The 27804-nt window shown below is 45.5% G+C and overlaps 51 non-coding genes and 12 pseudogenes across 51 annotated transcripts; all 63 read left to right on the top strand.

The window, feature by feature from the left end:
- Window positions 1–238: 238 nt before the first annotated feature.
- LOC142927315 (5S ribosomal RNA) lies at window positions 239–357 on the top strand. Its single transcript, XR_012944240.1, has one exon. It is a non-coding gene; the product is annotated as a 5S ribosomal RNA (ribosomal RNA).
- Window positions 358–784: 427 nt separating this feature from the next.
- On the top strand, window positions 785–903 carry LOC142926737 (5S ribosomal RNA). The gene has a single exon (XR_012943661.1). It is a non-coding gene; the product is annotated as a 5S ribosomal RNA (ribosomal RNA).
- A 252-nt stretch (window positions 904–1155) lies between these two features.
- On the top strand, window positions 1156–1274 carry LOC142927254 (5S ribosomal RNA). Its single transcript, XR_012944179.1, has one exon. It is a non-coding gene; the product is annotated as a 5S ribosomal RNA (ribosomal RNA).
- Window positions 1275–1701: 427 nt separating this feature from the next.
- On the top strand, window positions 1702–1820 carry LOC142927863 (5S ribosomal RNA). The gene has a single exon (XR_012944787.1). It is a non-coding gene; the product is annotated as a 5S ribosomal RNA (ribosomal RNA).
- A 252-nt stretch (window positions 1821–2072) lies between these two features.
- LOC142927304 (5S ribosomal RNA) lies at window positions 2073–2191 on the top strand. Its single transcript, XR_012944229.1, has one exon. It is a non-coding gene; the product is annotated as a 5S ribosomal RNA (ribosomal RNA).
- Window positions 2192–2443: 252 nt separating this feature from the next.
- On the top strand, window positions 2444–2562 carry LOC142928624 (5S ribosomal RNA; annotated as a pseudogene).
- A 252-nt stretch (window positions 2563–2814) lies between these two features.
- On the top strand, window positions 2815–2933 carry LOC142927253 (5S ribosomal RNA). The gene has a single exon (XR_012944178.1). It is a non-coding gene; the product is annotated as a 5S ribosomal RNA (ribosomal RNA).
- A 427-nt stretch (window positions 2934–3360) lies between these two features.
- LOC142927861 (5S ribosomal RNA) lies at window positions 3361–3479 on the top strand. Its single transcript, XR_012944785.1, has one exon. It is a non-coding gene; the product is annotated as a 5S ribosomal RNA (ribosomal RNA).
- A 252-nt stretch (window positions 3480–3731) lies between these two features.
- On the top strand, window positions 3732–3850 carry LOC142927293 (5S ribosomal RNA). Its single transcript, XR_012944218.1, has one exon. It is a non-coding gene; the product is annotated as a 5S ribosomal RNA (ribosomal RNA).
- Window positions 3851–4277: 427 nt separating this feature from the next.
- LOC142928164 (5S ribosomal RNA) lies at window positions 4278–4396 on the top strand (annotated as a pseudogene).
- A 252-nt stretch (window positions 4397–4648) lies between these two features.
- On the top strand, window positions 4649–4767 carry LOC142926869 (5S ribosomal RNA). Its single transcript, XR_012943793.1, has one exon. It is a non-coding gene; the product is annotated as a 5S ribosomal RNA (ribosomal RNA).
- A 252-nt stretch (window positions 4768–5019) lies between these two features.
- On the top strand, window positions 5020–5138 carry LOC142926918 (5S ribosomal RNA). The gene has a single exon (XR_012943842.1). It is a non-coding gene; the product is annotated as a 5S ribosomal RNA (ribosomal RNA).
- A 431-nt stretch (window positions 5139–5569) lies between these two features.
- Window positions 5570–5688, top strand: LOC142926692 (5S ribosomal RNA). The gene has a single exon (XR_012943616.1). It is a non-coding gene; the product is annotated as a 5S ribosomal RNA (ribosomal RNA).
- A 431-nt stretch (window positions 5689–6119) lies between these two features.
- On the top strand, window positions 6120–6238 carry LOC142926366 (5S ribosomal RNA). Its single transcript, XR_012943291.1, has one exon. It is a non-coding gene; the product is annotated as a 5S ribosomal RNA (ribosomal RNA).
- Window positions 6239–6490: 252 nt separating this feature from the next.
- On the top strand, window positions 6491–6609 carry LOC142925921 (5S ribosomal RNA). Its single transcript, XR_012942845.1, has one exon. It is a non-coding gene; the product is annotated as a 5S ribosomal RNA (ribosomal RNA).
- A 427-nt stretch (window positions 6610–7036) lies between these two features.
- On the top strand, window positions 7037–7155 carry LOC142927101 (5S ribosomal RNA). Its single transcript, XR_012944026.1, has one exon. It is a non-coding gene; the product is annotated as a 5S ribosomal RNA (ribosomal RNA).
- A 252-nt stretch (window positions 7156–7407) lies between these two features.
- On the top strand, window positions 7408–7526 carry LOC142927522 (5S ribosomal RNA). Its single transcript, XR_012944446.1, has one exon. It is a non-coding gene; the product is annotated as a 5S ribosomal RNA (ribosomal RNA).
- A 427-nt stretch (window positions 7527–7953) lies between these two features.
- Window positions 7954–8072, top strand: LOC142927723 (5S ribosomal RNA). Its single transcript, XR_012944647.1, has one exon. It is a non-coding gene; the product is annotated as a 5S ribosomal RNA (ribosomal RNA).
- Window positions 8073–8324: 252 nt separating this feature from the next.
- Window positions 8325–8443, top strand: LOC142926402 (5S ribosomal RNA). Its single transcript, XR_012943327.1, has one exon. It is a non-coding gene; the product is annotated as a 5S ribosomal RNA (ribosomal RNA).
- Window positions 8444–8870: 427 nt separating this feature from the next.
- LOC142927200 (5S ribosomal RNA) lies at window positions 8871–8989 on the top strand. The gene has a single exon (XR_012944125.1). It is a non-coding gene; the product is annotated as a 5S ribosomal RNA (ribosomal RNA).
- A 252-nt stretch (window positions 8990–9241) lies between these two features.
- Window positions 9242–9360, top strand: LOC142927189 (5S ribosomal RNA). The gene has a single exon (XR_012944114.1). It is a non-coding gene; the product is annotated as a 5S ribosomal RNA (ribosomal RNA).
- A 253-nt stretch (window positions 9361–9613) lies between these two features.
- LOC142927282 (5S ribosomal RNA) lies at window positions 9614–9732 on the top strand. The gene has a single exon (XR_012944207.1). It is a non-coding gene; the product is annotated as a 5S ribosomal RNA (ribosomal RNA).
- Window positions 9733–10163: 431 nt separating this feature from the next.
- Window positions 10164–10282, top strand: LOC142927199 (5S ribosomal RNA). Its single transcript, XR_012944124.1, has one exon. It is a non-coding gene; the product is annotated as a 5S ribosomal RNA (ribosomal RNA).
- A 252-nt stretch (window positions 10283–10534) lies between these two features.
- Window positions 10535–10653, top strand: LOC142927188 (5S ribosomal RNA). Its single transcript, XR_012944113.1, has one exon. It is a non-coding gene; the product is annotated as a 5S ribosomal RNA (ribosomal RNA).
- A 253-nt stretch (window positions 10654–10906) lies between these two features.
- LOC142927916 (5S ribosomal RNA) lies at window positions 10907–11025 on the top strand. Its single transcript, XR_012944841.1, has one exon. It is a non-coding gene; the product is annotated as a 5S ribosomal RNA (ribosomal RNA).
- Window positions 11026–11452: 427 nt separating this feature from the next.
- LOC142928385 (5S ribosomal RNA) lies at window positions 11453–11571 on the top strand (annotated as a pseudogene).
- Window positions 11572–11820: 249 nt separating this feature from the next.
- LOC142927718 (5S ribosomal RNA) lies at window positions 11821–11939 on the top strand. The gene has a single exon (XR_012944642.1). It is a non-coding gene; the product is annotated as a 5S ribosomal RNA (ribosomal RNA).
- Window positions 11940–12189: 250 nt separating this feature from the next.
- Window positions 12190–12308, top strand: LOC142927552 (5S ribosomal RNA). The gene has a single exon (XR_012944476.1). It is a non-coding gene; the product is annotated as a 5S ribosomal RNA (ribosomal RNA).
- Window positions 12309–12561: 253 nt separating this feature from the next.
- Window positions 12562–12680, top strand: LOC142927271 (5S ribosomal RNA). The gene has a single exon (XR_012944196.1). It is a non-coding gene; the product is annotated as a 5S ribosomal RNA (ribosomal RNA).
- A 252-nt stretch (window positions 12681–12932) lies between these two features.
- LOC142928057 (5S ribosomal RNA) lies at window positions 12933–13051 on the top strand (annotated as a pseudogene).
- A 252-nt stretch (window positions 13052–13303) lies between these two features.
- On the top strand, window positions 13304–13422 carry LOC142925920 (5S ribosomal RNA). Its single transcript, XR_012942844.1, has one exon. It is a non-coding gene; the product is annotated as a 5S ribosomal RNA (ribosomal RNA).
- Window positions 13423–13849: 427 nt separating this feature from the next.
- LOC142927100 (5S ribosomal RNA) lies at window positions 13850–13968 on the top strand. The gene has a single exon (XR_012944025.1). It is a non-coding gene; the product is annotated as a 5S ribosomal RNA (ribosomal RNA).
- Window positions 13969–14220: 252 nt separating this feature from the next.
- Window positions 14221–14339, top strand: LOC142927521 (5S ribosomal RNA). The gene has a single exon (XR_012944445.1). It is a non-coding gene; the product is annotated as a 5S ribosomal RNA (ribosomal RNA).
- A 427-nt stretch (window positions 14340–14766) lies between these two features.
- Window positions 14767–14885, top strand: LOC142927722 (5S ribosomal RNA). The gene has a single exon (XR_012944646.1). It is a non-coding gene; the product is annotated as a 5S ribosomal RNA (ribosomal RNA).
- A 252-nt stretch (window positions 14886–15137) lies between these two features.
- Window positions 15138–15256, top strand: LOC142926400 (5S ribosomal RNA). Its single transcript, XR_012943325.1, has one exon. It is a non-coding gene; the product is annotated as a 5S ribosomal RNA (ribosomal RNA).
- Window positions 15257–15687: 431 nt separating this feature from the next.
- Window positions 15688–15806, top strand: LOC142927198 (5S ribosomal RNA). Its single transcript, XR_012944123.1, has one exon. It is a non-coding gene; the product is annotated as a 5S ribosomal RNA (ribosomal RNA).
- A 252-nt stretch (window positions 15807–16058) lies between these two features.
- On the top strand, window positions 16059–16177 carry LOC142927187 (5S ribosomal RNA). Its single transcript, XR_012944112.1, has one exon. It is a non-coding gene; the product is annotated as a 5S ribosomal RNA (ribosomal RNA).
- A 253-nt stretch (window positions 16178–16430) lies between these two features.
- LOC142927260 (5S ribosomal RNA) lies at window positions 16431–16549 on the top strand. Its single transcript, XR_012944185.1, has one exon. It is a non-coding gene; the product is annotated as a 5S ribosomal RNA (ribosomal RNA).
- Window positions 16550–16980: 431 nt separating this feature from the next.
- Window positions 16981–17099, top strand: LOC142927197 (5S ribosomal RNA). The gene has a single exon (XR_012944122.1). It is a non-coding gene; the product is annotated as a 5S ribosomal RNA (ribosomal RNA).
- A 252-nt stretch (window positions 17100–17351) lies between these two features.
- Window positions 17352–17470, top strand: LOC142927186 (5S ribosomal RNA). Its single transcript, XR_012944111.1, has one exon. It is a non-coding gene; the product is annotated as a 5S ribosomal RNA (ribosomal RNA).
- A 253-nt stretch (window positions 17471–17723) lies between these two features.
- Window positions 17724–17842, top strand: LOC142927915 (5S ribosomal RNA). The gene has a single exon (XR_012944840.1). It is a non-coding gene; the product is annotated as a 5S ribosomal RNA (ribosomal RNA).
- Window positions 17843–18269: 427 nt separating this feature from the next.
- LOC142928384 (5S ribosomal RNA) lies at window positions 18270–18388 on the top strand (annotated as a pseudogene).
- A 249-nt stretch (window positions 18389–18637) lies between these two features.
- Window positions 18638–18756, top strand: LOC142927717 (5S ribosomal RNA). The gene has a single exon (XR_012944641.1). It is a non-coding gene; the product is annotated as a 5S ribosomal RNA (ribosomal RNA).
- Window positions 18757–19006: 250 nt separating this feature from the next.
- On the top strand, window positions 19007–19125 carry LOC142927551 (5S ribosomal RNA). The gene has a single exon (XR_012944475.1). It is a non-coding gene; the product is annotated as a 5S ribosomal RNA (ribosomal RNA).
- A 253-nt stretch (window positions 19126–19378) lies between these two features.
- Window positions 19379–19497, top strand: LOC142927249 (5S ribosomal RNA). The gene has a single exon (XR_012944174.1). It is a non-coding gene; the product is annotated as a 5S ribosomal RNA (ribosomal RNA).
- Window positions 19498–19749: 252 nt separating this feature from the next.
- On the top strand, window positions 19750–19868 carry LOC142928056 (5S ribosomal RNA; annotated as a pseudogene).
- A 252-nt stretch (window positions 19869–20120) lies between these two features.
- On the top strand, window positions 20121–20239 carry LOC142928063 (5S ribosomal RNA; annotated as a pseudogene).
- A 427-nt stretch (window positions 20240–20666) lies between these two features.
- Window positions 20667–20785, top strand: LOC142928463 (5S ribosomal RNA; annotated as a pseudogene).
- Window positions 20786–21037: 252 nt separating this feature from the next.
- On the top strand, window positions 21038–21156 carry LOC142927237 (5S ribosomal RNA). The gene has a single exon (XR_012944162.1). It is a non-coding gene; the product is annotated as a 5S ribosomal RNA (ribosomal RNA).
- A 427-nt stretch (window positions 21157–21583) lies between these two features.
- LOC142927794 (5S ribosomal RNA) lies at window positions 21584–21702 on the top strand. Its single transcript, XR_012944718.1, has one exon. It is a non-coding gene; the product is annotated as a 5S ribosomal RNA (ribosomal RNA).
- Window positions 21703–21954: 252 nt separating this feature from the next.
- Window positions 21955–22073, top strand: LOC142926876 (5S ribosomal RNA). The gene has a single exon (XR_012943800.1). It is a non-coding gene; the product is annotated as a 5S ribosomal RNA (ribosomal RNA).
- Window positions 22074–22325: 252 nt separating this feature from the next.
- LOC142928531 (5S ribosomal RNA) lies at window positions 22326–22444 on the top strand (annotated as a pseudogene).
- Window positions 22445–22875: 431 nt separating this feature from the next.
- Window positions 22876–22994, top strand: LOC142926224 (5S ribosomal RNA). Its single transcript, XR_012943149.1, has one exon. It is a non-coding gene; the product is annotated as a 5S ribosomal RNA (ribosomal RNA).
- Window positions 22995–23245: 251 nt separating this feature from the next.
- Window positions 23246–23364, top strand: LOC142928407 (5S ribosomal RNA; annotated as a pseudogene).
- A 431-nt stretch (window positions 23365–23795) lies between these two features.
- LOC142926222 (5S ribosomal RNA) lies at window positions 23796–23914 on the top strand. Its single transcript, XR_012943147.1, has one exon. It is a non-coding gene; the product is annotated as a 5S ribosomal RNA (ribosomal RNA).
- A 252-nt stretch (window positions 23915–24166) lies between these two features.
- LOC142927416 (5S ribosomal RNA) lies at window positions 24167–24285 on the top strand. The gene has a single exon (XR_012944340.1). It is a non-coding gene; the product is annotated as a 5S ribosomal RNA (ribosomal RNA).
- Window positions 24286–24716: 431 nt separating this feature from the next.
- Window positions 24717–24835, top strand: LOC142925862 (5S ribosomal RNA). Its single transcript, XR_012942785.1, has one exon. It is a non-coding gene; the product is annotated as a 5S ribosomal RNA (ribosomal RNA).
- Window positions 24836–25086: 251 nt separating this feature from the next.
- Window positions 25087–25205, top strand: LOC142928614 (5S ribosomal RNA; annotated as a pseudogene).
- A 431-nt stretch (window positions 25206–25636) lies between these two features.
- On the top strand, window positions 25637–25755 carry LOC142925989 (5S ribosomal RNA). Its single transcript, XR_012942913.1, has one exon. It is a non-coding gene; the product is annotated as a 5S ribosomal RNA (ribosomal RNA).
- Window positions 25756–26007: 252 nt separating this feature from the next.
- LOC142926764 (5S ribosomal RNA) lies at window positions 26008–26126 on the top strand. Its single transcript, XR_012943688.1, has one exon. It is a non-coding gene; the product is annotated as a 5S ribosomal RNA (ribosomal RNA).
- Window positions 26127–26550: 424 nt separating this feature from the next.
- LOC142928089 (5S ribosomal RNA) lies at window positions 26551–26669 on the top strand (annotated as a pseudogene).
- A 253-nt stretch (window positions 26670–26922) lies between these two features.
- LOC142926944 (5S ribosomal RNA) lies at window positions 26923–27041 on the top strand. Its single transcript, XR_012943868.1, has one exon. It is a non-coding gene; the product is annotated as a 5S ribosomal RNA (ribosomal RNA).
- Window positions 27042–27472: 431 nt separating this feature from the next.
- Window positions 27473–27591, top strand: LOC142927405 (5S ribosomal RNA). The gene has a single exon (XR_012944329.1). It is a non-coding gene; the product is annotated as a 5S ribosomal RNA (ribosomal RNA).
- The last annotated feature ends 213 nt before the right edge of the window (window positions 27592–27804 follow it).

Raw genomic sequence — 27804 nt, 5'->3', positions numbered from 1 at the left:
TCTGGATGGGTCGCTTTTTACACTTCGACTCATCCAGTTAGTGCACCTGCCAATATCACGTCGATATGGTGTACTGCATTGGGATCAATATTTTTTGTAAAATACTGTTTGATGCCACTCTTTCGGGGCTAAACCAGGAGCTCAGAATAAACGTTTTCATGAGCGATGACCTCCAGGAGTATAGTTGAATGTTGATTGTTTTATACATATGAGTGTTCGACAGGTCTCTGCAAGCACGGCCTACGACCATATCACCCTGAATGCGCCCGATCTCGTCTGATCTCGGAAGCTAAGCATGGTCGAGCCTGGTTAGTACTTGGATGGGAGACTGCCTGGGAATACCAGGTGTTGTAGGCTTTTGCATTGTTGTATCTGGATGGGTCGCTTTTTACACTTCGACTCATCCAGTGAGTGCACCTGCCAATTTCACGTCGATATGGTGTACTGCATTGGGATCAATATTTTTTGTAATATAATGTTTGATGCCACTCTTTCGGGGCTCAACCAGGAGCTCAGAAACAGGTCCCTGCAGAGTGGGCTGGTAGGACAAGTCTCTGCGCTGTCTATTACTGATGTTATACACCCAACAGCACGAGATTTCACTTCGTTAAAGTATTGAAAGGGGACGGACGGACGGACACATTAATCTATTGCAGGCTGGTACACTCAGTTTACAACTTCGTTTCTACCAGTATAAAGGTTTTTTGAGCGATGACCTCCAGAAGTATAGTTGAATGTTGATTGCTTAATACATCTGAATGTGCGACAGGTCTCTGCAAGCACGGCCTACGACTATATCACCCTGAATGCGCCCGATCTCGTCTGATCTCGGAAGCTAAGCATGGTCGAGCCCGGTTAGTACTCGAATGGGAGACTGCCTGGGAATACCAGGTGTTGTAGGCTTTTGCATTGTTGTATCTGGATGGGTCGCTTTTTACACTTCGACTCATCCAGTTAGTGCACCTGCCAATTTCACGGCGATATGGTGTACTGCATTGGGATCAATATTTTTTGTAAAATACTGATTGATGCCACTCTTTCGGGGCTAAACCAGGAGCTCAGAATCAACGTTTTCAGGAGCGATGACCACCAGGAGTATAGTTGAATGTTGATTGTTTTATACATATGAGTGTTCGACAGGTCTCTGCAAGCACGGCCTACGACCATATCACCCTGAATGCGCCCGATCTCGTCTGATCTCAGAAGGTAAGCATGGTCGAGCCCGGTTAGTACTTGGATGGGAGACTGCCTGGGAATACCAGGTGTTGTAGGCTTTTGCATTTTTGTATCTGGATGGGTCGCTTTTTACACTTCGACTCATCCAGTGAGAGCACCTGCCAATTTCACATCGATATGGTGTACTGCATTGGGATCAATAATTTTTGTAATATAATGTTTGATGCCACTCTTTCGGGGCTCAACCAGGAGCTCAGAAACAGGTCCCTGCAGAGTGGGCTGGTAGGACAAGTCTCTGCGCTGTCTATTACTGATTTTATACACCCAACAGCACGAGATTTCACTTCGGTAAAGTATTGAAAGGGGACGGACGGACGGACACATTAATCTATTGCAGGCTGGTACACTCAGTTTACAACTTCGTTTCTACCAGTATAAAGGTTTTTTGAGCGATGACCTCCAGAAGTATAGTTGAATGTTGATTGTTTAATACATCTGAATGTGCGACAGGTCTTTCCAAGCATGGCCTACGACCAGCTCACCCTGAATGCGCCCGATCTCGTCTGATCTCGGAAGCTAAGCATGGTCGAGCCTGGTTAGTTCTTGGATGGGAGACTGCCTGGGAATACCAGGTGTTGTAGGCTTTTGCATTGTTGTATCTGGATGGGTCGCTTTTTACACTTCGACTCATCCAGTTAGTGCACCTGCCAATATCACGTCGATATGGTGTACTGCATTGGGATCAATATTTTTTGTAAAATACTGTTTGATGCCACTCTTTCGGGGCTAAACCAGGAGCTCAGAATAAACGTTTTCATGAGCGATGACCTCCAGGAGCATAGTTGAATGTTGATTGTTTTATACATATGAGTGTTCGACAGGTCTCTGCAAGCACGGCCTACGACCATATCACCCTGAATGCGCCCGATCTCGTCTGATCTCGGAAGCTAAGCATGGTCGAGCCTGGTTAGTACTTGGATGGGAGACTGCCTGGGAATACCAGGTGTTGTAGGCTTTTGCATTGTTGTATCTGGATGGGTCGCTTTTTACACTTCGACTCATCCAGTGAGTGCACCTGCCAATTTCACGTCGATATGGTGTACTGCATTGGGATCAATATTTTTTGTAATATAATGTTTGATGCCACTCTTTCGGGGTTAAACCAGGAGCTCAGAATAAACGTTTTCACGAGCGATGACCTCCAGGAGTATAGTTGAATGTTGATTGTTTTATACATATGAGTGTTCGACAGGTCTCTGCAAGCACGGCCTACGACCATATCACCCTGAATGCGCCAATTCTCGGCTGATCTCGGAAGCTAAGCATGATCGAGCCTGGTTAGTACTTGCATGGGAGATTGCCTGGGAATACCAGGTGTTGTAGGCTTTTGCATTGTTGTATCTGGATGGGTCGCTTTTTACACTTCGACTCATCCAGTTAGTGCACCTGCCAATTTCACGGCGATATGGTGTACTGCATTGGGATCAATATTTTTTGTAAAATACTGATTGATGCCACTCTTTCGGGGCTAAACCAGGAGCTCAGAATCAACGTTTTCAGGAGCGATGACCACCAGGAGTATAGTTGAATGTTGATTGTTTTATACATATGAGTGTTCGACAGGTCTCTGCAAGCACGGCCTACGACCATATCACCCTGAATGCGCCCGATCTCGTCTGATCTCAGAAGGTAAGCATGGTCGAGCCCGGTTAGTACTTGGATGGGAGACTGCCTGGGAATACCAGGTGTTGTAGGCTTTTGCATTTTTGTATCTGGATGGGTCGCTTTTTACACTTCGACTCATCCAGTGAGAGCACCTGCCAATTTCACATCGATATGGTGTACTGCATTGGGATCAATAATTTTTGTAATATAATGTTTGATGCCACTCTTTCGGGGCTCAACCAGGAGCTCAGAAACAGGTCCCTGCAGAGTGGGCTGGTAGGACAAGTCTCTGCGCTGTCTATTACTGATTTTATACACCCAACAGCACGAGATTTCACTTCGGTAAAGTATTGAAAGGGGACGGACGGACGGACACATTAATCTATTGCAGGCTGGTACACTCAGTTTACAACTTCGTTTCTACCAGTATAAAGGTTTTTTGAGCGATGACCTCCAGAAGTATAGTTGAATGTTGATTGTTTAATACATCTGAATGTGCGACAGGTCTTTCCAAGCATGGCCTACGACCAGCTCACCCTGAATGCGCCCGATCTCGTCTGATCTCGGAAGCTAAGCATGGTCGAGCCTGGTTAGTTCTTGGATGGGAGACTGCCTGGGAATACCAGGTGTTGTAGGCTTTTGCATTGTTGTATCTGGATGGGTCGCTTTTTACACTTCGACTCATCCAGTTAGTGCACCTGCCAATATCACGTCGATATGGTGTACTGCATTGGGATCAATATTTTTTGTAAAATACTGTTTGATGCCACTCTTTCGGGGCTAAACCAGGAGCTCAGAATAAACGTTTTCATGAGCGATGACCTCCAGGAGTATAGTTGAATGTTGATTGTTTTATACATATGAGTGTTCGACAGGTCTCTGCAAGCACGGCCTACGACCATATCACCCTGAATGCGCCCGATCTCGTCTGATCTCGGAAGCTAAGCATGGTCGAGCCTGGTTAGTACTTGGATGGGAGACTGCCTGGGAATACCAGGTGTTGTAGGCTTTTGCATTGTTGTATCTGGATGGGTCGCTTTTTACACTTCGACTCATCCAGTGAGTGCACCTGCCAATTTCACGTCGATATGGTGTACTGCATTCGGATCAATATTTTTTGTAATATAATGTTTGATGCCACTCTTTCGGGGCTCAACCAGGAGCTCAGAAACAGGTCCCTGCAGAGTGGGCTGGTAGGACAAGTCTCTGCGCTGTCTATTACTGATGTTATACACCCAACAGCACGAGATTTCACTTCGTTAAAGTATTGAAAGGGGACGGACGGACGGACACATTAATCTATTGCAGGCTGGTACACTCAGTTTACATCTTCGTTTCTACCAGTATAAAGGTTTTTTGAGCGATGACCTTCAGAAGTATAGTTGAATGTTGATTGTTTAATACATCTGAATGTGCGACAGGTCTTTCCAAGCATGGCCTACGACCATCTCACCCTGAATGCGCCCAATCTCGTCTGATCTCGGAAGCTAAGCAGAGTCGAGCCTGGTTAGTACTTGGATGGGAGACTGCCTGGGAAAACCATGTGTTGTAGGCTTTTGCATTGTTGTATCTGGATGGGTCGCTTTTTACACTTCTACTCATCCAGTTAGTGCACCTGCCAATTTCACGTCGATATGGTGTACTGCATTGGGATCAATATTTTTTGTAAAATACTGTTTGATGCCACTCTTTCGGGGCTAAACCAGGAGCTCAGAATAAACGTTTTCACGAGCGATGACCTCCAGGTGTATAGTTGAATATTGATTGTTTTATACATATGAGTGTTCGACAGGTCTCTGCAAGCACGGCCTACGACCATATCACCCTGAATGCCCCCGATCTCGTCTGATCTCGGAAGCTAAGCATGGTCGAGCCTGGTTAGTTCTTGGATGGGAGACTGCCTGGGAATACCAGGTGTTGTAGGCTTTTGCATTGTTGTATCTGGATGGGTCGCTTTTTACACTTCGACTCATCCAGTTAGTGCACCTGCCAATTTCACGTCGATAGGGTGTACTGCATTGGGATCAATATTTTTTGTAAAATACTGTTTGATGCCACTCTTTCGGGGCTAAACCAGGAGCTCAGAATAAACGTTTTCACGAGCGATGACCTCCAGGAGTATAGTTGAATGTTGATTGTTTTATACATATGAGTGTTCGACAGGTCTCTGCAAGCACTGCCTACGACCATCTCACCCTGAATGCGCCCGATCTCGTCTGATCTCGGAAGCTAAGCATGGTCGAGCCTGGTTAGTACTTGGATAGGAGACTGCCTGGGAATACCAGGTGTTGCAGGCTTTTGCATTGTTGTATCTGGATGGGTCGCTTTTTACACTTCGACTCATCCAGTGAGTGCACCTGCCAATTTCACGTCGATATGGTGTACTGCATTGGGATCAATATTTTTTGTAATATAATGTTTGATGCCACTCTTTCGGGGCTCAACCAGGAGCTCAGAAACAGGTCCCTGCAGAGTGGGCTGGTAGGACAAGTCTCTGCGCTGTCTATTACTGATGTTATACACCCAACAGCACGAGATTTCACTTCGTTAAAGTATTGAAAGGGGACGGACGGACGGACGGACACATTAATCTATTGCAAGCTGGTACACTCAGTTTACAACTTCGTTTCTACCAGTATAAAGGTTTTTTGAGCGATGACCTCCAGAAGTATAGTTGAATGTTGATTGCTTAATACATCTGAATGTGCGACAGGTCTCTGCAAGCACGGCCTACGACTATATCACCCTCAATGCGCCCGATCTCGTCTGATCTCGGAAGCTAAGCATGGTCGAGCCTGGGTAGTACTTGGATGGGAGACTGCCTGGGAATACCAGGTGTTGTAGGCTTTTGCATTGTTGTATCTGGATGGGTCGCTTTTTACACTTCGACTCATCCAGTGAGTGCACCTGCAAATTTCACGTCGATATGGTGTACTGCATTGGGATCAATATTTTTTGTAATGTAATGTTTGATGCCACTCTTTCGGGGCTCAACCAGGAGCTCAGAAACAGGTCCCTGCAGAGTGGGCTGGTAGGACAAGTCTCTGCGCTGTCTATTACTGATTGTATACACCCAACAGCACGAGATTTCACTTCGTTAAAGTATTGAAAGGGGTCGGACGGACGGACGGACACATTAATCTATTGCAGGCTGGTACACTCAGTTTACAACTTCGTTTCTACCAGTATAAAGATTTTTTGAGCGATGACCTCCAGAAGTATAGTTGAATGTTGATTGTTTAATACATCTGAATGTGCTACAGGTCTTTCCAAGCATGGCCTACGACCATCTCACCCTGAATGCGCCCGATCTCGTCTGATCTCGGAAGCTAAGCATGGTCGAGCCTGGTTAGTACTTGGATGGGAGACTGCCTGGGAAAACCAGGTGTTGTAGGCTTTTGCATTGTTGTATCTGGATGGGTCGCTTTTTACACTTCGACTCATCCAGTTAGTGCACCTGCCAATTTCACGTCGATATGGTGTACTGCATTGGGATCAATATTTTTTGTAAAATACTGTTTGATGCCACTCTTTCGGGGCTAAACCAGGAGCTCAGAATAAACGTTTTCACGAGCGATGACCTCCAGGAGTATAGTTGAATGTTGATTGTTTTATACATATGAGTGTTTGACAGGTCTCTGCAAGCACAGCCTACGACCATATCACCCTGAATGCGCCCGATCTCGTCTGATCTCGGAAGCTAAGCATGGTCGAGCCTGGTTAGTACTTGGATGGGAGACTGCCTGTGAATACCAGGTGTTGTAGGCTTTTGCATTGTTGTATCTGGATGGGTCGCTTTTTACACTTCGACTCATCCAGTGAATGCACCTGCCAATTTCACGTCGATATGGTGTACTGCATTGGGATCAATATTTTTTGTAATATAATGTTTGATGCCACTCTTTCGGGGCTCAACCAGGAGCTCAGAAACAGGTCCCTGCAGAGTGGGCTGGTAGGACAAGTCTCTGCGCTGTCTATTACTGATTTTATACACCCAACAGCACGAGATTTCACTTCGTTAAAGTATTGAAAGGGGACGGACGGACGGACACATTAATCTATTGCAGGCTGGTACACTCAGTTTACAATTTCGTTTCTACCGGTATAAAGGTTTTTTGAGCGATGATCTCCAGAAGTATAGTTGAATGTTGATTGTTTAATACATCTGAATGTGCGACAGGTCTTTCCAAGCATGGCCTACGACCAGCTCACCCTGAATGCGCCCGATCTCGTCTGATCTCGGAAGCTAAGCAGGGTCGAGCCTGCTTAGTACTTGGATGGGAGACTGCCTGGGAAAACCAGGTGTTGTAGGCTTTTGCATTGTTGTATCTGAATGGGTCGCTTTTTACACTTCGACTCATCCAGTTAGTGCACCGGCCAATTTCACGTCGATATGGTGTACTGTATTGGGATCAATATTTTTTGTAAAATACTGTTTGATGCCACTCTTTTGGGGCTAAACCAGGAGCTCAGAATAAACGTTTTCACGAGCGATGACCTCCAGGAGTATAGTTGAATGTTGATTGTTTTATACATATAAGTGTTTGACAGGTCTCTGCAAGCACGGCCTACGACCATATCACCCTGCATGCGCCCGATCTCGTCTGATCTCGGAAGCTAAGCATGGTCGAGCCTGGTTAGTACTTGGATGGGAGACTGCCTGTGAATACCAGATGTTGTAGGCTTTTGCATTGTTGTATCTGGATGGGTCGCTTTTTACACTTCGACTCATCCAGTGAGTGCACCTGCCAATTTCACGTCGATATGGTGTACTGCATTGGGATCAATATTTTTTGTAATATAATGTTTGATGCCACTCTTTCGGGGCTCAACCAGGAGCTCAGAAACAGGTCCCTGCAGAGTGGGCTGGTAGGACAAGTCTCTGCGCTGTCTATTACTGAATTTATACACCCAACAGCACGAGATTTCACTTCGTTAAAGTATTGAAAGGGGACGGACGGACGGACACATTAATCTATTGCAGGCTGGTACACTCAGTTTACAACTTCGTTTCTACCAGTATAAAGGTTTTTTGAGCGATGACCTCCAGAAGTATAGTTGAATGTTGATTGTTTAATACATCTGAATGTGCGACAGGTATTTCCAAGCATGGCCTACGACCATCTCACCCTGAATGCGCCCGGTCTTGTCTGATCTCGGAAGCTAAGCAGAGTCGAGCCTGGTTAGTACTTGGATGGGAGACTGCCTGGGAATACCAGGTGTTGTAGGCTTTTGCATTGTTGTATCTGGATGGGTCGCTTTTTACACTTCGACTCATCCAGTTAGTGCACCTGCCAATTTCACGTCGATATGGTGTACTGCATTGGGATCAATATTTTTTGTAAAATACTGTTTGATGCCACTCTTTCGGGGCTAAACCAGGAGCTCAGAATAAACGTTTTCACGAGCGATGACCTCCAGGAGTATAGTTGAATGTTGATTGTTTTATACATATAAGTGTTTGACAGGTCTCTGCAAGCACGGCCTACGACCATATCACCCTGCATGCGCCCGATCTCGTCTGATCTCGGAAGCTAAGCATGGTCGAGCCTGGTTAGTACTTGGATGGGAGACTGCCTGTGAATACCAGGTGTTGTAGGCTTTTGCATTGTTGTATCTGGATGGGTCGCTTTTTACACTTCGACTCATCCAGTGAGTGCACCTGCCAATTTCACGTCGATATGGTGTACTGCATTGGGATCAATATTTTTTGTAATATAATGTTTGATGCCACTCTTTCGGGGCTCAACCAGGAGCTCAGAAACAGGTCCCTGCAGAGTGGGCTGGTAGGACAAGTCTCTGCGCTGTCTATTACTGAATTTATACACCCAACAGCACGAGATTTCACTTCGTTAAAGTATTGAAAGGGGACGGACGGACGGACACATTAATCTATTGCAGGCTGGTACACTCAGTTTACAACTTCGTTTCTACCAGTATAAAGGTTTTTTGAGCGATGACCTCCAGAAGTATAGTTGAATGTTGATTGTTTAATACATCTGAATGTGCGACAGGTATTTCCAAGCATGGCCTACGACCATCTCACCCTGAATGCGCCCGATCTTGTCTGATCTCGGAAGCTAAGCAGAGTCGAGCCTGGTTAGTACTTGGATGGGAGACTGCCTGGGAATACCAGGTGTTGTAGGCTTTTGCATTGTTGTATCTGGATGGGGCGCTTTTTACACTTCGACTCATCCAGTTAGTGCACCTGCCAATTTCACGTCGATATGGTGTACTGCATTGGGATCAATATTTTTTGTAAAATACTGTTTGATGCCACTTTTTCGGGGCTAAACCAGGAGCTCAGAATAAACGTTTTCACGAGCGATGACCTCCAGAAGTATAGTTGAATGTTGATTGTTTTATACATCTGAATGTGCGACAGGTCTTTCCAAGCATGGCCTACGACCATATCACCCTGAATGCGCCCGATCTCGTCTGATCTCGGAAGCTAAGCATGGTCGAGCCTGATTAGAACTTGGATGGGAGACTTCCTGGGAATACCAGGTGTTGTAGGCTTTTGCATTGTTGTTTCTGGATGGGTCGCTTTTTACACTTCGACTCATCCAGTGAGTGCACCTGCCAATTTCACGTCGATATGGTGTACTGCATTGGGATCAATATTTTCTTGTAACATACTGTTTGATGCCACTCATTCGGGGCTAAACTAGCAGCTCAGAATACACGTTTTCACGAGCGATGACCTCCAGGAGTATAGTTGAATGTTGATTGTTTTATACATATGAGTGTTCGACAGGTCTCTGCACGCACGGCCTACGACCATATCACCCTGAATGCGCCCGATCTCGTCTGATCTCGGAAGCTAAGCATGGTCGAGCCTGGTTAGTACTTGGATGGGAGACTGCCTGGGAATACCAGGTGTTGTAGGCTTTTGCATTGTTGTATCTGGATGGGTCGCTTTTTACACTTCGACTCATCCAGTGAGTGCACCTGCCAATTTCACGTCGATATGGTGTACTGCATTGGGATCAATATTTTTTGTAATATAATGTTTGATGCCACTCTTTCGGGGCTCAACCAGGAGCTCAGAAACAGGTCCCTGCAGATTGGGCTGGTAGGACAAGTCTCTGCGCTGTCTATTACTGAATTTATACACCCAACAGCACGAGATTTCACTTCGTTAAAGTATTGAAAGGGGACGGACGGACGGACGGACACATTAATCTATTGCAGGCTGGTACACTCAGTTTACAACTTCGTTTCTACCAGTATAACGGTTTTTTGAGCGATGACCTCCAGAAGTATAGTTGAATGTTGATTGTTTAATACATCTGAATGTGCGACAGGTATTTCCAAGCATGGCCTACGACCATCTCACCCTGAATGCGCCCGATCTTGTCTGATCTCGGAAGCTAAGCAGAGTCGAGCCTGGTTAGTACTTGGATGGGAGACTGCCTGGGAATACCAGGTGTTGTAGGCTTTTGCATTGTTGTATCTGGATGGGGCGCTTTTTACACTTCGACTCATCCAGTTAGTGCACCTGCCAATTTCACGTCGATATGGTGTACTGCATTGGGATCAATATTTTTTGTAAAATACTGTTTGATGCCACTTTTTCGGGGCTAAACCAGGAGCTCAGAATAAACGTTTTCACGAGCGATGACCTCCAGAAGTATAGTTGAATGTTGATTGTTTTATACATCTGAATGTGCGACAGGTCTTTCCAAGCATGGCCTACGACCATATCACCCTGAATGCGCCCGATCTCGTCTGATCTCGGAAGCTAAGCATGGTCGAGCCTGATTAGAACTTGGATGGGAGACTTCCTGGGAATACCAGGTGTTGTAGGCTTTTGCATTGTTGTTTCTGGATGGGTCGCTTTTTACACTTCGACTCATCCAGTGAGTGCACCTGCCAATTTCACGTCGATATGGTGTACTGCATTGGGATCAATATTTTCTTGTAACATACTGTTTGATGCCACTCATTCGGGGCTAAACTAGCAGCTCAGAATACACGTTTTCACGAGCGATGACCTCCAGAAATATAGTTGAATGTTGATTGTTTTATACATATGAGTGTTCGACAGGTCTCTGCATGCACGGCCTACGACCATATAACCCTGAATGCGCCCGATCTCGTCTGATCTCGGAAGCTAAGCGTGGTCGAGCCTGGTTAGTTCTTGGATGGGAGACTGCCTGGGAATACCAGGTGTTGTAGGCTTTTGCATTGTTGTATCTGGATGGGTCGCTTTTTACACTTCGACTCATTCAGTGAGTGCACCTGCCAATTTCACGTCGATATGGTGTACTGCATTGGGATCAATATTTTTTGTAAAATAATGTTTGATGCCACTCTTTCTTGGCTCAACCAGGAGCTCAGAAACAGGTCCCCGCAGGGTGGGCTGGTAGGACAAGTCTCTGCGCTGTCTATTACTGATTTTATACAACCAACAGCACGAGATTTCACTTCGTTAAAGTATTGAAAGGGGACGGACGGACGGACACATTTATCTATTGCAGGCTGGTACGCTCAGTTTACAACTTCGTTTCTACCAGTATAAAGGTTTTTTGAGCGATGACCTCCAGAAGTATAGTTGAATGTTGATTGTTTTATACATCTGAATGTGCAACAGGTCTTCCCAAGCATGGCCTACGACCACATCACCCTGAATGCGCCCGATCTCGTCTGATATCGGAAGCTAAGCACGGTCGAGTCTGGTTAGTACTTAGATGGGAGACTGCCTGGGAATACCGTGTGTTGTAGGCTTTTGTATATTTGGATCTGGTTGGCTCGCTTTTTACACTTCGACTCATGCAGTGAGTGCACCTGTCAATTTCACGTCGATATGGTACTGCATTGGGATGAATATTTTCTTGTAAAATAATGTTTGATGCCACTCTTTCGGGCTCAACCAGGAGCTCAGAATAAAGGTTTTATGAGCGATGACCTCCAGAAGTATAGTTGAATGTTGATTGTTTTATACATCTGACTGTGCAACAGGTCTTTCCAAGCATGGCCTACGACCACATCACCCTGAATGCGCCCGATCTCGTCTGATATCGGAAGCTAAGCACGGTCGAGTCTGGTTAGTACTTGGATGGGAGACTGCCTGGGAATACCAGGTGTTGTAGGCTTTTGTATATTTGGATCTGGTTGGCTCGCTTTTTACACTTCGACTCATGCAGTGAGTGCACCTGTCAATTTCACGTCGATATGGTACTGCATTGGGATGAATATTTTCTTGTAAAATAATGTTTGATGCCACTCTTTCGGGGCACAACCATGAGCTCAGAATAAAGGTTTTATGAGCGATGACCTCCAGAAGTATAGTTGAATGTTGATTGTTTTATACATCTGAATGTGCGACAGGTCTTTCCAAGCATGTCCTACGACCATATCACCCAGAATGCGCCCGATCTCGTCTGATCTCGGAAGCTAAGCAGGGTCGAGCTTGGATAGTACTTGGATGGGAGACTGCCTGGAAATACCAGGTGTTGTAGGCTTTTGTATTTTTCGATCTGGATGGGTCGCTTTTTACACTTCCACTCATCCAGTAAGTGCATCTGCCAATTTCACGTCGATATGGTGTACTGCATTGGGATCAATATTTTCTTGTAAAATACTGTTTGATGCCACTCTCTCGGGGCTAAACCAGGAGCTCAGAATAAACGTTTTCACGAGCGATGACCTCCAGGAGTATAGTTGAATGTTGATTGTTTTATACATATGAGTGTTCGACAGGTCTCTGCAAGCACGGCCTACGACCATATCACCCTGAATGCGCCCGATCTCGTCTGATCTCGGAAGCTAAGCATGGTCGAGCCTGGTTAGTACTTGGATGGGAGACTGCCTGGGAATACCAGGTGTTGTAGGCTTTTGCATTGTTGTATCTGGATGGGTCGCTTTTTACACTTCGACTCATCCAGTGAGTGCACGTGCCAATTTCACGTCGATATGGTGTACTGCATTGGGATCAATATTTTCTCGTAAAATAATGTTTGATGCTACTCTTTCGGGGCTCAACCAGGAGCTCAGAATAAACGTTTTATGAGCGATGACCTCCAGAAGTATAGTTGAATGTTGATTGTTTTATACATCTGAATGTGCGACAGGTCTTTCCAAGCATGGCCTACGACCATCGCACCCTGAATGCGCCCGATCTCGTCTGATCTCGGAAGCTTAGCATGGTCGAGCCTGGTTAGTACTTGGATGGGAGACTGCCTGGGAATACCAGGTGTTGTAGGCTTTTGCATTGTTGTATCTGGATGGGTCGCTTTTTACACTTCGACTCATCCAGTTAGTGCACCTGCCAATTTCACGTCGATATGGTGTACTGCATTGGGATCAATATTTTTTGTAAAATACTGTTTGATGCCACTCTTTCGGGGCTAAACCAGGAGCTCAGAATAAACGTTTTCACGAGCGATGACCTCCAGGAGTATAGTTGAATGTTGATTGTTTTATACATATGAGTGTTTGACAGGTCTCTGCAAGCACAGCCTACGACCATATCACCCTGAATGCGCCCGATCTCGTCTGATCTCGGAAGCTAAGCATGGTCGAGCCTGGTTAGTACTTGGATGGGAGACTGCCTGTGAATACCAGGTGTTGTAGGCTTTTGCATTGTTGTATCTGGATGGGTCGCTTTTTACACTTCGACTCATCCAGTGAATGCACCTGCCAATTTCACGTCGATATGGTGTACTGCATTGGGATCAATATTTTTTGTAATATAATGTTTGATGCCACTCTTTCGGGGCTCAACCAGGAGCTCAGAAACAGGTCCCTGCAGAGTGGGCTGGTAGGACAAGTCTCTGCGCTGTCTATTACTGATTTTATACACCCAACAGCACGAGATTTCACTTCGTTAAAGTATTGAAAGGGGACGGACGGACGGACACATTAATCTATTGCAGGCTGGTACACTCAGTTTACAATTTCGTTTCTACCGGTATAAAGGTTTTTTGAGCGATGATCTCCAGAAGTATAGTTGAATGTTGATTGTTTAATACATCTGAATGTGCGACAGGTCTTTCCAAGCATGGCCTACGACCAGCTCACCCTGAATGCGCCCGATCTCGTCTGATCTCGGAAGCTAAGCAGGGTCGAGCCTGCTTAGTACTTGGATGGGAGACTGCCTGGGAAAACCAGGTGTTGTAGGCTTTTGCATTGTTGTATCTGAATGGGTCGCTTTTTACACTTCGACTCATCCAGTTAGTGCACCGGCCAATTTCACGTCGATATGGTGTACTGTATTGGGATCAATATTTTTTGTAAAATACTGTTTGATGCCACTCTTTTGGGGCTAAACCAGGAGCTCAGAATAAACGTTTTCACGAGCGATGACCTCCAGGAGTATAGTTGAATGTTGATTGTTTTATACATATAAGTGTTTGACAGGTCTCTGCAAGCACGGCCTACGACCATATCACCCTGCATGCGCCCGATCTCGTCTGATCTCGGAAGCTAAGCATGGTCGAGCCTGGTTAGTACTTGGATGGGAGACTGCCTGTGAATACCAGATGTTGTAGGCTTTTGCATTGTTGTATCTGGATGGGTCGCTTTTTACACTTCGACTCATCCAGTGAGTGCACCTGCCAATTTCACGTCGATATGGTGTACTGCATTGGGATCAATATTTTTTGTAATATAATGTTTGATGCCACTCTTTCGGGGCTCAACCAGGAGCTCAGAAACAGGTCCCTGCAGAGTGGGCTGGTAGGACAAGTCTCTGCGCTGTCTATTACTGAATTTATACACCCAACAGCACGAGATTTCACTTCGTTAAAGTATTGAAAGGGGACGGACGGACGGACACATTAATCTATTGCAGGCTGGTACACTCAGTTTACAACTTCGTTTCTACCAGTATAAAGGTTTTTTGAGCGATGACCTCCAGAAGTATAGTTGAATGTTGATTGTTTAATACATCTGAATGTGCGACAGGTATTTCCAAGCATGGCCTACGACCATCTCACCCTGAATGCGCCCGGTCTTGTCTGATCTCGGAAGCTAAGCAGAGTCGAGCCTGGTTAGTACTTGGATGGGAGACTGCCTGGGAATACCAGGTGTTGTAGGCTTTTGCATTGTTGTATCTGGATGGGTCGCTTTTTACACTTCGACTCATCCAGTTAGTGCACCTGCCAATTTCACGTCGATATGGTGTACTGCATTGGGATCAATATTTTTTGTAAAATACTGTTTGATGCCACTCTTTCGGGGCTAAACCAGGAGCTCAGAATAAACGTTTTCACGAGCGATGACCTCCAGGAGTATAGTTGAATGTTGATTGTTTTATACATATAAGTGTTTGACAGGTCTCTGCAAGCACGGCCTACGACCATATCACCCTGCATGCGCCCGATCTCGTCTGATCTCGGAAGCTAAGCATGGTCGAGCCTGGTTAGTACTTGGATGGGAGACTGCCTGTGAATACCAGGTGTTGTAGGCTTTTGCATTGTTGTATCTGGATGGGTCGCTTTTTACACTTCGACTCATCCAGTGAGTGCACCTGCCAATTTCACGTCGATATGGTGTACTGCATTGGGATCAATATTTTTTGTAATATAATGTTTGATGCCACTCTTTCGGGGCTCAACCAGGAGCTCAGAAACAGGTCCCTGCAGAGTGGGCTGGTAGGACAAGTCTCTGCGCTGTCTATTACTGAATTTATACACCCAACAGCACGAGATTTCACTTCGTTAAAGTATTGAAAGGGGACGGACGGACGGACGGACACATTAATCTATTGCAGGCTGGTACACTCAGTTTACAACTTCGTTTCTACCAGTATAAAGGTTTTTTGAGCGATGACCTCCAGAAGTATAGTTGAATGTTGATTGTTTAATACATCTGAATGTGCGACAGGTATTTCCAAGCATGGCCTACGACCATCTCACCCTGAATGCGCCCGATCTTGTCTGATCTCGGAAGCTAAGCAGAGTCGAGCCTGGTTAGTACTTGGATGGGAGACTGCCTGGGAATACCAGGTGTTGTAGGCTTTTGCATTGTTGTATCTGGATGGGGCGCTTTTTACACTTCGACTCATCCAGTTAGTGCACCTGCCAATTTCACGTCGATATGGTGTACTGCATTGGGATCAATATTTTTTGTAAAATACTGTTTGATGCCACTTTTTCGGGGCTAAACCAGGAGCTCAGAATAAACGTTTTCACGAGCGATGACCTCCAGAAGTATAGTTGAATGTTGATTGTTTTATACATCTGAATGTGCGACAGGTCTTTCCAAGCATGGCCTACGACCATATCACCCTGAATGCGCCCGATCTCGTCTGATCTCGGAAGCTAAGCATGGTCGAGCCTGATTAGAACTTGGATGGGAGACTTCCTGGGAATACCAGGTGTTGTAGGCTTTTGCATTGTTGTTTCTGGATGGGTCGCTTTTTACACTTCGACTCATCCAGTGAGTGCACCTGCCAATTTCACGTCGATATGGTGTACTGCATTGGGATCAATATTTTCTTGTAACATACTGTTTGATGCCACTCATTCGGGGCTAAACTAGCAGCTCAGAATACACGTTTTCACGAGCGATGACCTCCAGGAGTATAGTTGAATGTTGATTGTTTTATACATATGAGTGTTCGACAGGTCTCTGCACGCACGGCCTACGACCATATCACCCTGAATGCGCCCGATCTCGTCTGATCTCGGAAGCTAAGCATGGTCGAGCCTGGTTAGTACTTGGATGGGAGACTGCCTGGGAATACCAGGTGTTGTAGGCTTTTGCATTGTTGTATCTGGATGGGTCGCTTTTTACACTTCGACTCATCCAGTGAGTGCACCTGCCAATTTCACGTCGATATGGTGTACTGCATTGGGATCAATATTTTTTGTAATATAATGTTTGATGCCACTCTTTCGGGGCTCAACCAGGAGCTCAGAAACAGGTCCCTGCAGATTGGGCTGGTAGGACAAGTCTCTGCGCTGTCTATTACTGAATTTATACACCCAACAGCACGAGATTTCACTTCGTTAAAGTATTGAAAGGGGACGGACGGACGGACGGACACATTAATCTATTGCAGGCTGGTACACTCAGTTTACAACTTCGTTTCTACCAGTATAACGGTTTTTTGAGCGATGACCTCCAGAAGTATAGTTGAATGTTGATTGTTTAATACATCTGAATGTGCGACAGGTATTTCCAAGCATGGCCTACGACCATCTCACCCTGAATGCGCCCGATCTTGTCTGATCTCGGAAGCTAAGCAGAGTCGAGCCTGGTTAGTACTTGGATGGGAGACTGCCTGGGAATACCAGGTGTTGTAGGCTTTTGCATTGTTGTATCTGGATGGGGCGCTTTTTACACTTCGACTCATCCAGTTAGTGCACCTGCCAATTTCACGTCGATATGGTGTACTGCATTGGGATCAATATTTTTTGTAAAATACTGTTTGATGCCACTTTTTCGGGGCTAAACCAGGAGCTCAGAATAAACGTTTTCACGAGCGATGACCTCCAGAAGTATAGTTGAATGTTGATTGTTTTATACATCTGAATGTGCGACAGGTCTTTCCAAGCATGGCCTACGACCATATCACCCTGAATGCGCCCGATCTCGTCTGATCTCGGAAGCTAAGCATGGTCGAGCCTGATTAGAACTTGGATGGGAGACTTCCTGGGAATACCAGGTGTTGTAGGCTTTTGCATTGTTGTTTCTGGATGGGTCGCTTTTTACACTTCGACTCATCCAGTGAGTGCACCTGCCAATTTCACGTCGATATGGTGTACTGCATTGGGATCAATATTTTCTTGTAACATACTGTTTGATGCCACTCATTCGGGGCTAAACTAGCAGCTCAGAATACACGTTTTCACGAGCGATGACCTCCAGAAATATAGTTGAATGTTGATTGTTTTATACATATGAGTGTTCGACAGGTCTCTGCATGCACGGCCTACGACCATATAACCCTGAATGCGCCCGATCTCGTCTGATCTCGGAAGCTAAGCGTGGTCGAGCCTGGTTAGTTCTTGGATGGGAGACTGCCTGGGAATACCAGGTGTTGTAGGCTTTTGCATTGTTGTATCTGGATGGGTCGCTTTTTACACTTCGACTCATTCAGTGAGTGCACCTGCCAATTTCACGTCGATATGGTGTACTGCATTGGGATCAATATTTTTTGTAAAATAATGTTTGATGCCACTCTTTCTTGGCTCAACCAGGAGCTCAGAAACAGGTCCCCGCAGGGTGGGCTGGTAGGACAAGTCTCTGCGCTGTCTATTACTGATTTTATACAACCAACAGCACGAGATTTCACTTCGTTAAAGTATTGAAAGGGGACGGACGGACGGACACATTTATCTATTGCAGGCTGGTACGCTCAGTTTACAACTTCGTTTCTACCAGTATAAAGGTTTTTTGAGCGATGACCTCCAGAAGTATAGTTGAATGTTGATTGTTTTATACATCTGAATGTGCAACAGGTCTTCCCAAGCATGGCCTACGACCACATCACCCTGAATGCGCCCGATCTCGTCTGATATCGGAAGCTAAGCACGGTCGAGTCTGGTTAGTACTTAGATGGGAGACTGCCTGGGAATACCGTGTGTTGTAGGCTTTTGTATATTTGGATCTGGTTGGCTCGCTTTTTACACTTCGACTCATGCAGTGAGTGCACCTGTCAATTTCACGTCGATATGGTACTGCATTGGGATGAATATTTTCTTGTAAAATAATGTTTGATGCCACTCTTTCGGGCTCAACCAGGAGCTCAGAATAAAGGTTTTATGAGCGATGACCTCCAGAAGTATAGTTGAATGTTGATTGTTTTATACATCTGACTGTGCAACAGGTCTTTCCAAGCATGGCCTACGACCACATCACCCTGAATGCGCCCGATCTCGTCTGATATCGGAAGCTAAGCACGGTCGAGTCTGGTTAGTACTTGGATGGGAGACTGCCTGGGAATACCAGGTGTTGTAGGCTTTTGTATATTTGGATCTGGTTGGCTCGCTTTTTACACTTCGACTCATGCAGTGAGTGCACCTGTCAATTTCACGTCGATATGGTACTGCATTGGGATGAATATTTTCTTGTAAAATAATGTTTGATGCCACTCTTTCGGGGCACAACCATGAGCTCAGAATAAAGGTTTTATGAGCGATGACCTCCAGAAGTATAGTTGAATGTTGATTGTTTTATACATCTGAATGTGCGACAGGTCTTTCCAAGCATGTCCTACGACCATATCACCCAGAATGCGCCCGATCTCGTCTGATCTCGGAAGCTAAGCAGGGTCGAGCTTGGATAGTACTTGGATGGGAGACTGCCTGGAAATACCAGGTGTTGTAGGCTTTTGTATTTTTCGATCTGGATGGGTCGCTTTTTACACTTCCACTCATCCAGTAAGTGCATCTGCCAATTTCACGTCGATATGGTGTACTGCATTGGGATCAATATTTTCTTGTAAAATACTGTTTGATGCCACTCTCTCGGGGCTAAACCAGGAGCTCAGAATAAACGTTTTCACGAGCGATGACCTCCAGGAGTATAGTTGAATGTTGATTGTTTTATACATATGAGTGTTCGACAGGTCTCTGCAAGCACGGCCTACGACCATATCACCCTGAATGCGCCCGATCTCGTCTGATCTCGGAAGCTAAGCATGGTCGAGCCTGGTTAGTACTTGGATGGGAGACTGCCTGGGAATACCAGGTGTTGTAGGCTTTTGCATTGTTGTATCTGGATGGGTCGCTTTTTACACTTCGACTCATCCAGTGAGTGCACGTGCCAATTTCACGTCGATATGGTGTACTGCATTGGGATCAATATTTTCTCGTAAAATAATGTTTGATGCTACTCTTTCGGGGCTCAACCAGGAGCTCAGAATAAACGTTTTATGAGCGATGACCTCCAGAAGTATAGTTGAATGTTGATTGTTTTATACATCTGAATGTGCGACAGGTCTTTCCAAGCATGGCCTACGACCATCGCACCCTGAATGCGCCCGATCTCGTCTGATCTCGGAAGCTTAGCATGGTCGAGCCTGGTTAGTACTTGGATGGGAGACTGCCTGGGAATACCAGGTGTTGTAGGCTTTTGCATTGTTGTATCTGGATGGGTCGCTTTTTAAACTTCGACTCATCCAGTGAGTGCACGTGCCAATTTCACGTCGATATGGTGTACTGCATTGGGATGAATATTTTCTCGTAAAATAATGTTTGATGCTACTCTTTCGGGGCTCAACCAGGAGCTCAGAATAAAGGTTTTATGAGCGATGACCTCCAGAAGTATAGTTGAATGTTGATTGTTTTATACATCTGAATGTGCGACAGGTCTTTCCAAGCATGGCCTACGACCATCGCACCCTGAATGCGCCCGATCTCGTCTGATCTCGGAATCTAAGCAGAGTCGAGCCTGGTTAGTACTTGGATGGGAGACTGCCTGGGAATACCAGGTGTTGTAGGCTTTTGCATTGTTGTATCTGGATGGGTCGCTTTTTACACTTCGACTCATCCAGTTAGTGCACATGCCAATTTCACGTCGATATGGTGTACTGCATTGGGATCAATATTTTTTGTAAAATACTGTTTGATGCCACTCTTTCGGGGCTAAACCAGGAGCTCAGAAACAGGTCCCTGCAGAGTGGGCTGGTAGGACAAGTCTCTGCGCTGTCTATTACTGATTATATACACCCAACAGCACGAGATTTCACTTCGTTAAAGTATTAAAAGGGGACGGACGGACGGACACATTAATCTATTGCAGGCTGGTACACTCAGTTTACAACTTCGTTTCTACCAGTATAAAGGTTTTTTGAGCGATGACCTCCAGAAGTATAGTTGAATGTTGATAGTTTAATACATCTGAATGTGCGACAGGTCTTTCCAAGCATGGCCTACGACCGTCTCACCCTGGATGCGCCAGATCTCGTCTGATCTCGAAAGCTAAGCAGAGTCGAGCCTGGTTAGTACTTGGATGGGAGACTGCCTGGGAATACCAGGTTTTGTAGGCTTTTGCATTGTTGTATCTGGATGGGTTGCTTTTTACACTTCCACTCATCCAGTAAGTGCACCTGCCAATTTCACGTCGATATGGTGTACTGCATTGGGATCAATATTTTTTGTAAAATACTGTTTGATGCCACTCTTTCGGGGCTAAACCAGGAGCTCAGAATAAACGTTTTCACGAGCGATGACCTCCAGGAGTATAGTTGAATGTTGATTGTTTTATACATATGAGTGTTCGACAGGTCTCTGCAAGCACGGCCTACGACCATATCACCCTGAATGCGCCCGATCTCGTCTGATCTCGGAAGCTAAGCATGGTCGAGCCTGGTTAGTACTTGGATGGGAGACTGCCTGGGAATACCAGGTGTTGTAGGCTTTTGCATTGTTGTATCTGGATGGATCGCTTTTTACACTTCGACTCATCCAGTTAGTGCACCTGCCAATTTCACGTCAATATGGTGTACTGCATTGGGATCAATATTTTTTGTAATAAAATGTTTGATGCCACTCTTTCGGGGCTCAACCAGGAGCTCAGAAACAGGTCCCTGCAGAGTGGGCTGGTAGGACAAGTCTCTGCGCTGTCTATTACTGATTTTATACACCCAACAGCACGAGATTTCACTTCGTTAAAGTATTGAAAGGGGACGGACGGACGGACACATTAATCTATTGCAGGCTGGTACACTCAGTTTACAACTTCGTTTCTACCAGTATAAAGGTTTTTTGAGCGATGACCTCCAGAAGTATAGTTGAATGTTGATTGTATAATACATCTGAATGTGCGACAGGTCTTTCCCAGCATTGCCTACGACCATATCACCCTGAATGCGCACGATCTCATCTGATCTCGGAAGCTAAGCACGGTCGAGTCTGGTTAGTACTTGCATGGGAGACTGCCTGGGAGTACCAGGTGTTGTAGGCTTTTGTATATTTGGATCTGGATGGCACGCTTTTTACACTTCGACTCATGCAGTGAGTGCACCTGTCAATTTCACGTCGATATGGTGTACTGCATTGGGATGAATATTTTCATGTAAAATAATGTTTAATGCCACTCTTTCGGGGCTCAACCAGGAGCTCAGATTAAAGGTTTTATGAGCGATGACCTCGAGAAGTATAGTTGAATGTTGATTGTTTTATACATCTGAATGTGCGACAGGTATTTCCAAGCATGGCCTGCGACCATATCACCCTGAATGCGCCCGATCTCGTCTGATCTCGGAAGCTAAGCATGGTCGAGCCTGATTAGTACTTGGAAGGGAGACTGCCTGGGAATACCAGGTGTTGTAGGCTTTTGCATTGTTGTATCTGGATGGGTCGCTTTTTACACTTCGACTCATCCAGTGAGTGCACGTGCCAATTTCACGACGATATGGTGTACTGCATTGGGATCAATATTTTCTCGAAAAATAATGTTTGATGCCACTCTTTCGGGACTCAACCAGGAGCTCAGAATAAAGGTTTTATGAGCGATGACCTCCAGAAGTATAGTTGAATGTTGATTGTTTTATACATCTGAATTTGCGACAGGTCTTTCCAAGCATGGCTTACGACCATCGCACCCTGAATGTGCCCGATCTCGTCTGATCTCGGAAGGTAAGCAGAGTCGAGCCTGGTTAATACGTGGATGGGAGACTGCCTGGGAATACCAGGTGTTGTAGGCTTTTGCATTGTTGTATCTGGATGGGTCGCTTTTTACACTTCGACTCATCCAGTGAGTGCACCTGCCAATTTCACGTCGATATGGTGTACTGCATTGGGATCAATATTTTTTGTAATATAATGTTTGATGCCACTCTATCGGGGCTCAACAAGGAGCTCAGAAACAGGTCCCTGCAGAGTGGGCTGGTAGGACAAGTCTCTGCGCTGTCTATTACTGATTTTATACACCCAACAGCACGAGATTTCACTTCGTTAAAGTATTGAAAGGGGACTGACGGACGGACGGACACATTAATCTATTGCAGGCTGGTACACTCAGTTTACAACTTCGTTTCTACCAGTATAAAGGTTTTTTAAGCGATGACCTCCAAAAGTATAGTTGAATGTTGATTGTTTAATACATCTGAATGTGCGACAGGTCTTTCCAAGCATGGCCTACGACCATCTCACCCTGAATGCGCCCGATCTCGTCTGATCTCGGAAGCTAAGCATGGTCGAGCCTGGTTAGTACTTGGATGGGAGACTGCCTGGGAATACCAGGTGTTGTAGGCTTTTGCATTGTTGTATCTGGATGGGTCGCTTTTTACACTTCGACTCATCCAGTTAGTGCACCTGCCAATTTCACGTCGATATGGTGTACTGCATTGGGATCAATATTTTTTGTAAAATACTGTTTGATGCCACTCTTTCGGGACTCAACCAGGAGCTCAGAATAAAGGTTTTATGAGCGATGACCTCCAGAAGTATAGTTGAATGTTGATTGTTTTATACATCTGAATTTGCGACAGGTCTTTCCAAGCATGGCTTACGACCATCTCACCCTGAATGTGCCCGATCTCGTCTGATCTCGGAAGGTAAGCAGAGTCGAGCCTGGTTAATACGTGGATGGGAGACTGCCTGGGAATACCAGGTGTTGTAGGCTTTTGCATTGTTGTATCTGGATGGGTCGCTTTTTACACTTCGACTCATCCAGTGAGTGCACCTGCCAATTTCACGTCGATATGGTGTACTGCAATGGGATCAATATTTTTTGTAATATAATGTTTGATGCCAATCTATCGGGGCTCAACCAGGAGCTCTGAAACAGGTCCCTGCAGAGTGGGCTGGTAGAACAAGTCTCTGCGCTGTCTATTACTGATTTTATACATCCAACAGCACGAGATTTCACTTCGTTAAAGTATTGAAAGGGGACTGACGGACGGACGGACACATTAATCTATTGCAGGCTGGTACACTCAGTTTACAACTTCGTTTCTACCAGTATAAAGGTTTTTTGAGCGATGACCTCCAGAAGTATAGTTGAATGTTGATTGTTTAATACATCTGAATGTGCGACAGGTCTTTCCAAGCATGGCCTACGACCATCTCACCCTGAATGCGCCCGATCTCGTCTGATCTCGGAAGCTAAGCATGGTCGAGCCTGGTTAGTACTTGGATGGGAGACTGCCTGGGAATACCAGGTGTTGTAGGCTTTTGCATTGTTGTATCTGGATGGGTCGCTTTTTACACTTCGACTCATCCAGTTAGTGCACCTGCCAATTTCACGTCGATATGGTGTACTGCATTGGGATCAATATTTTTTGTAAAATACTGTTTGATGCCACTCTTTCGGGGCTAAACCAGGAGCTCAGCATAAACGTTTTCACGAGCGATGACCTCCAGGAGTATAGTTGAATGTTGATTGTTTTATACATATGAGTGTTCGACAGGTCTCTGCACGCACGGCCTACGACCATATCACCCTGAATGCGCCCGATCTCGTCTGATCTCGCAAGCTAAGCATGGTCGAGCCTGGTTAGTACTTGGATGGGAGATTGCCTGGGAATACCAGGTGTTGTAGGCTTTTGCATTGTTGTATCTGGATGGGTCGCTTTTTACACTTCGACTCATCCAGTGAGTGCACCTGCCAATTTCACGTCGATATGGTGTACTGCATTGGGATCAATATTTTTTGTAATATAATGTTTGATGCCACTCTTTCGGGGCTCAACCAGGAGCTCTGAAACAGGTCCCTGCAGAGTGGGCTGGTAGTACAAGTCTCTGCGCTGTCTATTACTGATTTTATACACCCAACAGCACGAGATTTCACTTCGTTAAAGTATTGAAAGGGGACTGACGGACGGACGGACACATTAATCTATTGCAGGCTGGTACACTCAGTTTACAACTTCGTTTCTACCAGTATAAAGGTTTTTTGAGCGATGACCTCCAGAAGTATAGTTGAATGTTGATTGTTTAATACATCTGAATGTGCGACAGGTCTTTCCAAGCATGGCCTACGACCATCTCACCCTGAATGCGCCCGATCTCGTCTGAACTCGGAAGCTAAGCATGGTCGAGCCTGGTTAGTACTTGGATGGGAGACTGCCTGGGAATACCAGGTGTTGTAGGCTTTTGCATTGTTGTATCTGGATGGGTCGCTTTTTACACGTCGACTCATCCAGTTAGTGCACCTGCCAATTTCACGTCGATATGGTGTACTGCATTGGGATCAATATTTTTTGTAAAATACTGTTTGATGCCACTCTTTCGGGACTCAACCAGGAGCTCAGAATAAAGGTTTTATGAGCGATGACCTCCAGAAGTATAGTTGAATGTTGATTGTTTTATACATCTGAATTTGCGACAGGTCTTTCCAAGCATGGCTTACGACCATCTCACCCTGAATGTGCTCGATCTCGTCTTATCTCGGAAGGTAAGCAGAGTCGAGCCTGGTTAATACGTGGATGGGAGACTGCCTGGGAATACCAGGTGTTGTAGGCTTTTGCATTGTTGTATCTGGATGGGTCGCTTTTTACACTTCGACTCATCCAGTGAGTGCACCTGCCAATTTCACGTCGATATGGTGTACTGCATTGGGATCAATATTTTTTGTAATATAATGTTTGATGCCACTCTTTCGGGGCTCAACCAGGAGCTCTGAAACAGGTCCCTGCAGAGTGGGCTGGTAGGACAAGTCTCTGCGCTGTCTATTACTGATTTTATACACCCAACAGCACGAGATTTCACTTCGTTAAAGTATTGAAAGGGGACTGACGGACGGACGGACACATTAATCTATTGCAGGCTGGTACACTCAGTTTACAACTTCGTTTCTACCAGTATAAAGGTTTTTTGAGCGATGACCTCCAGAAGTATAGTTGAATGTTGATTGTTTAATACATCTGAATGTGCGACAGGTCTTTCCAAGCATGGCCTACGACCATCTCACCCTGAATGCGCCCGATCTCGTCTGATCTCGGAAGCTAAGCATGGTCGAGCCTGGTTAGTACTTGGATGGGAGACTTCCTGGGAATACCAGGTGTTGTAGGCTTTTGCATTGTTGTATCTGGATGGGTCGCTTTTTACACTTCGACTCATCCAGTTAGTGCACCTGCCAATTTCACGTCGATATGGTGTACTGCATTGGGATCAATATTTTTTGTAAAATACTGTTTGATGCCACTCTTTCGGGGCTAAACCAGGAGCTCAGCATAAACGTTTTCACGAGCGATGACCTCCAGGAGTATAGTTGAATGTTGATTGTTTTATACATATGAGTGTTCGACAGGTCTCTGCACGCACGGCCTACGACCATATCACCCTGAATGCGCCCGATCTCGTCTGATCTCGCAAGCTAAGCATGGTCGAGCCTGGTTAGTACTTGGATGGGAGACTGCCTGGGAATACCAGGTGTTGTAGGCTTTTGCATTGTTGTATCTGGATGGGTCGCTTTTTACACTTCGACTCATCCAGTGAGTGCACCTGCCAATTTCACGTCGATATGGTGTACTGCATTGGGATCAATATTTTTTGTAATATAATGTTTGATGCCACTCTTTCGGGGCTCAACCAGGAGCTCAGAAACAGGTCCCTGCAGAGTGGGCTGGTAGGACAAGTCTCTGCGCTGTCTATTACTGATTTTATACACCCAACAGCACGAGATTTCACTTTGTTAAAGTATTGAAAGGGGACGGACGGACGGACACAATCTATTGCAGGCTGGTACACTCAGTTTACAACTTCGTTTCTACCAGTATAAAGGTTTTTTGAGCGATGACCTCCAGAAGTATAGTTGAATGTTGATTGTTTAATACATCTGAATGTGCGACAGGTCTTTCCAAGCATGGCCTACGACCATCTCACCCTGAATGCGCCCGATCTCGTCTAATCTCGGAAGCTAAGCAGATTCGAGCCTGGTTAGTACTTGGATGGGAGACTGCCTGGGAATACCAGGTGTTGTAGGCTTTTGCATTGTTGTATCTGGATGGGTCGCTTTTTACACTTCGACTCATCCAGTTAGTGCACCTGCCAATTTCACGTCGATATGGTGTACTGCATTGGGATCAATATTTTTTGTAAAATACTGTTTGATGCCACTTTTTCGGGACTAAACCTGGAGCTCAGAATAAACGTTTTACACGAGCGATGACCTCCAGGAGTATAGTTGAATGTTGATTGTTTTATACATATGAGTGTTCGACAGATCGCTGCATGCACGGCCTACGACCATATCACCCTGAATGCGCCCGATCTCGTCTGATCTCAGAAGCTAAGCATGGTCGAGCCTGGTTAGTACTTGAATGGGAGACTGCCTGGGAATACCAGGTGTTGTAGGCTTTTGCATTGTTGTATCTGGATGGGTCGCTTTTTACACTTCGACTCATCCAGTGAGTGCACCTGCCAATTTCACGTCGATATGGTGTACTGCATTGGGATCAATATTTTTTGTAAAATAATGTTTGATGCCACTCTTTCGGGGCTCAACCAGGAGCTCAGAAACAGGTCCCTGCAGGGTGGGCTGGTAGGACAAGTCTCTGCGTGGTCTATTACTGATTTTATACACCCAACAGCACGAGATTTCACTTCGTTAAAGTATTGAAAGGGTACGGACGGACGGACGGACAGATTAATCTATTGCAGGCTGGTACACTCTGTTTACAACTTCGTTTCTACCAGTATAAAGGTTTTTTGAGCGATGACCTCCAGAAGTATAGTTGAATGTTGATTGTTTTATACATCTGAATGTGCGACAGGTCTTTCCAAGCATGGCCTACGACCATATCACCCTGAATGCGCCCGATCTCGTCTAATCTCGGAAGCTAAGCACGGTCGAGTCTGGTTAGTACTTGGATGGGAGACTGCCTGGGAATACCAGGTGTTGTAGGCTTTTGCATTGTTGTATCTGGATGGGTCGCTTTTTACACTTCGACTCATCCAGTTAGTGCACCTGCCAATTTCACGTCGATATGGTGTACTGCATTGGGATCAATATTTTTTGTAAAATACTGTTTGATGCCACTTTTTCGGGACTAAACCTGGAGCTCAGAATAAACGTTTTACACGAGCGATGACCTCCAGGAGTATAGTTGAATGTTGATTG

The sequence above is a fragment of the Petromyzon marinus genome, chromosome 23, assembly GCF_048934315.1.
Source record: "Petromyzon marinus isolate PM22_M1 ecotype Great Lakes invasive population chromosome 23, UKy_Petmar_22M1.pri1.0, whole genome shotgun sequence".
NCBI classification, from domain to species: Eukaryota; Metazoa; Chordata; class Hyperoartia; order Petromyzontiformes; family Petromyzontidae; genus Petromyzon; species Petromyzon marinus.
The sequence above is the reverse complement of the archived record's forward strand: the minus strand, read 5'-3'. Positions and strand labels throughout refer to the sequence as shown.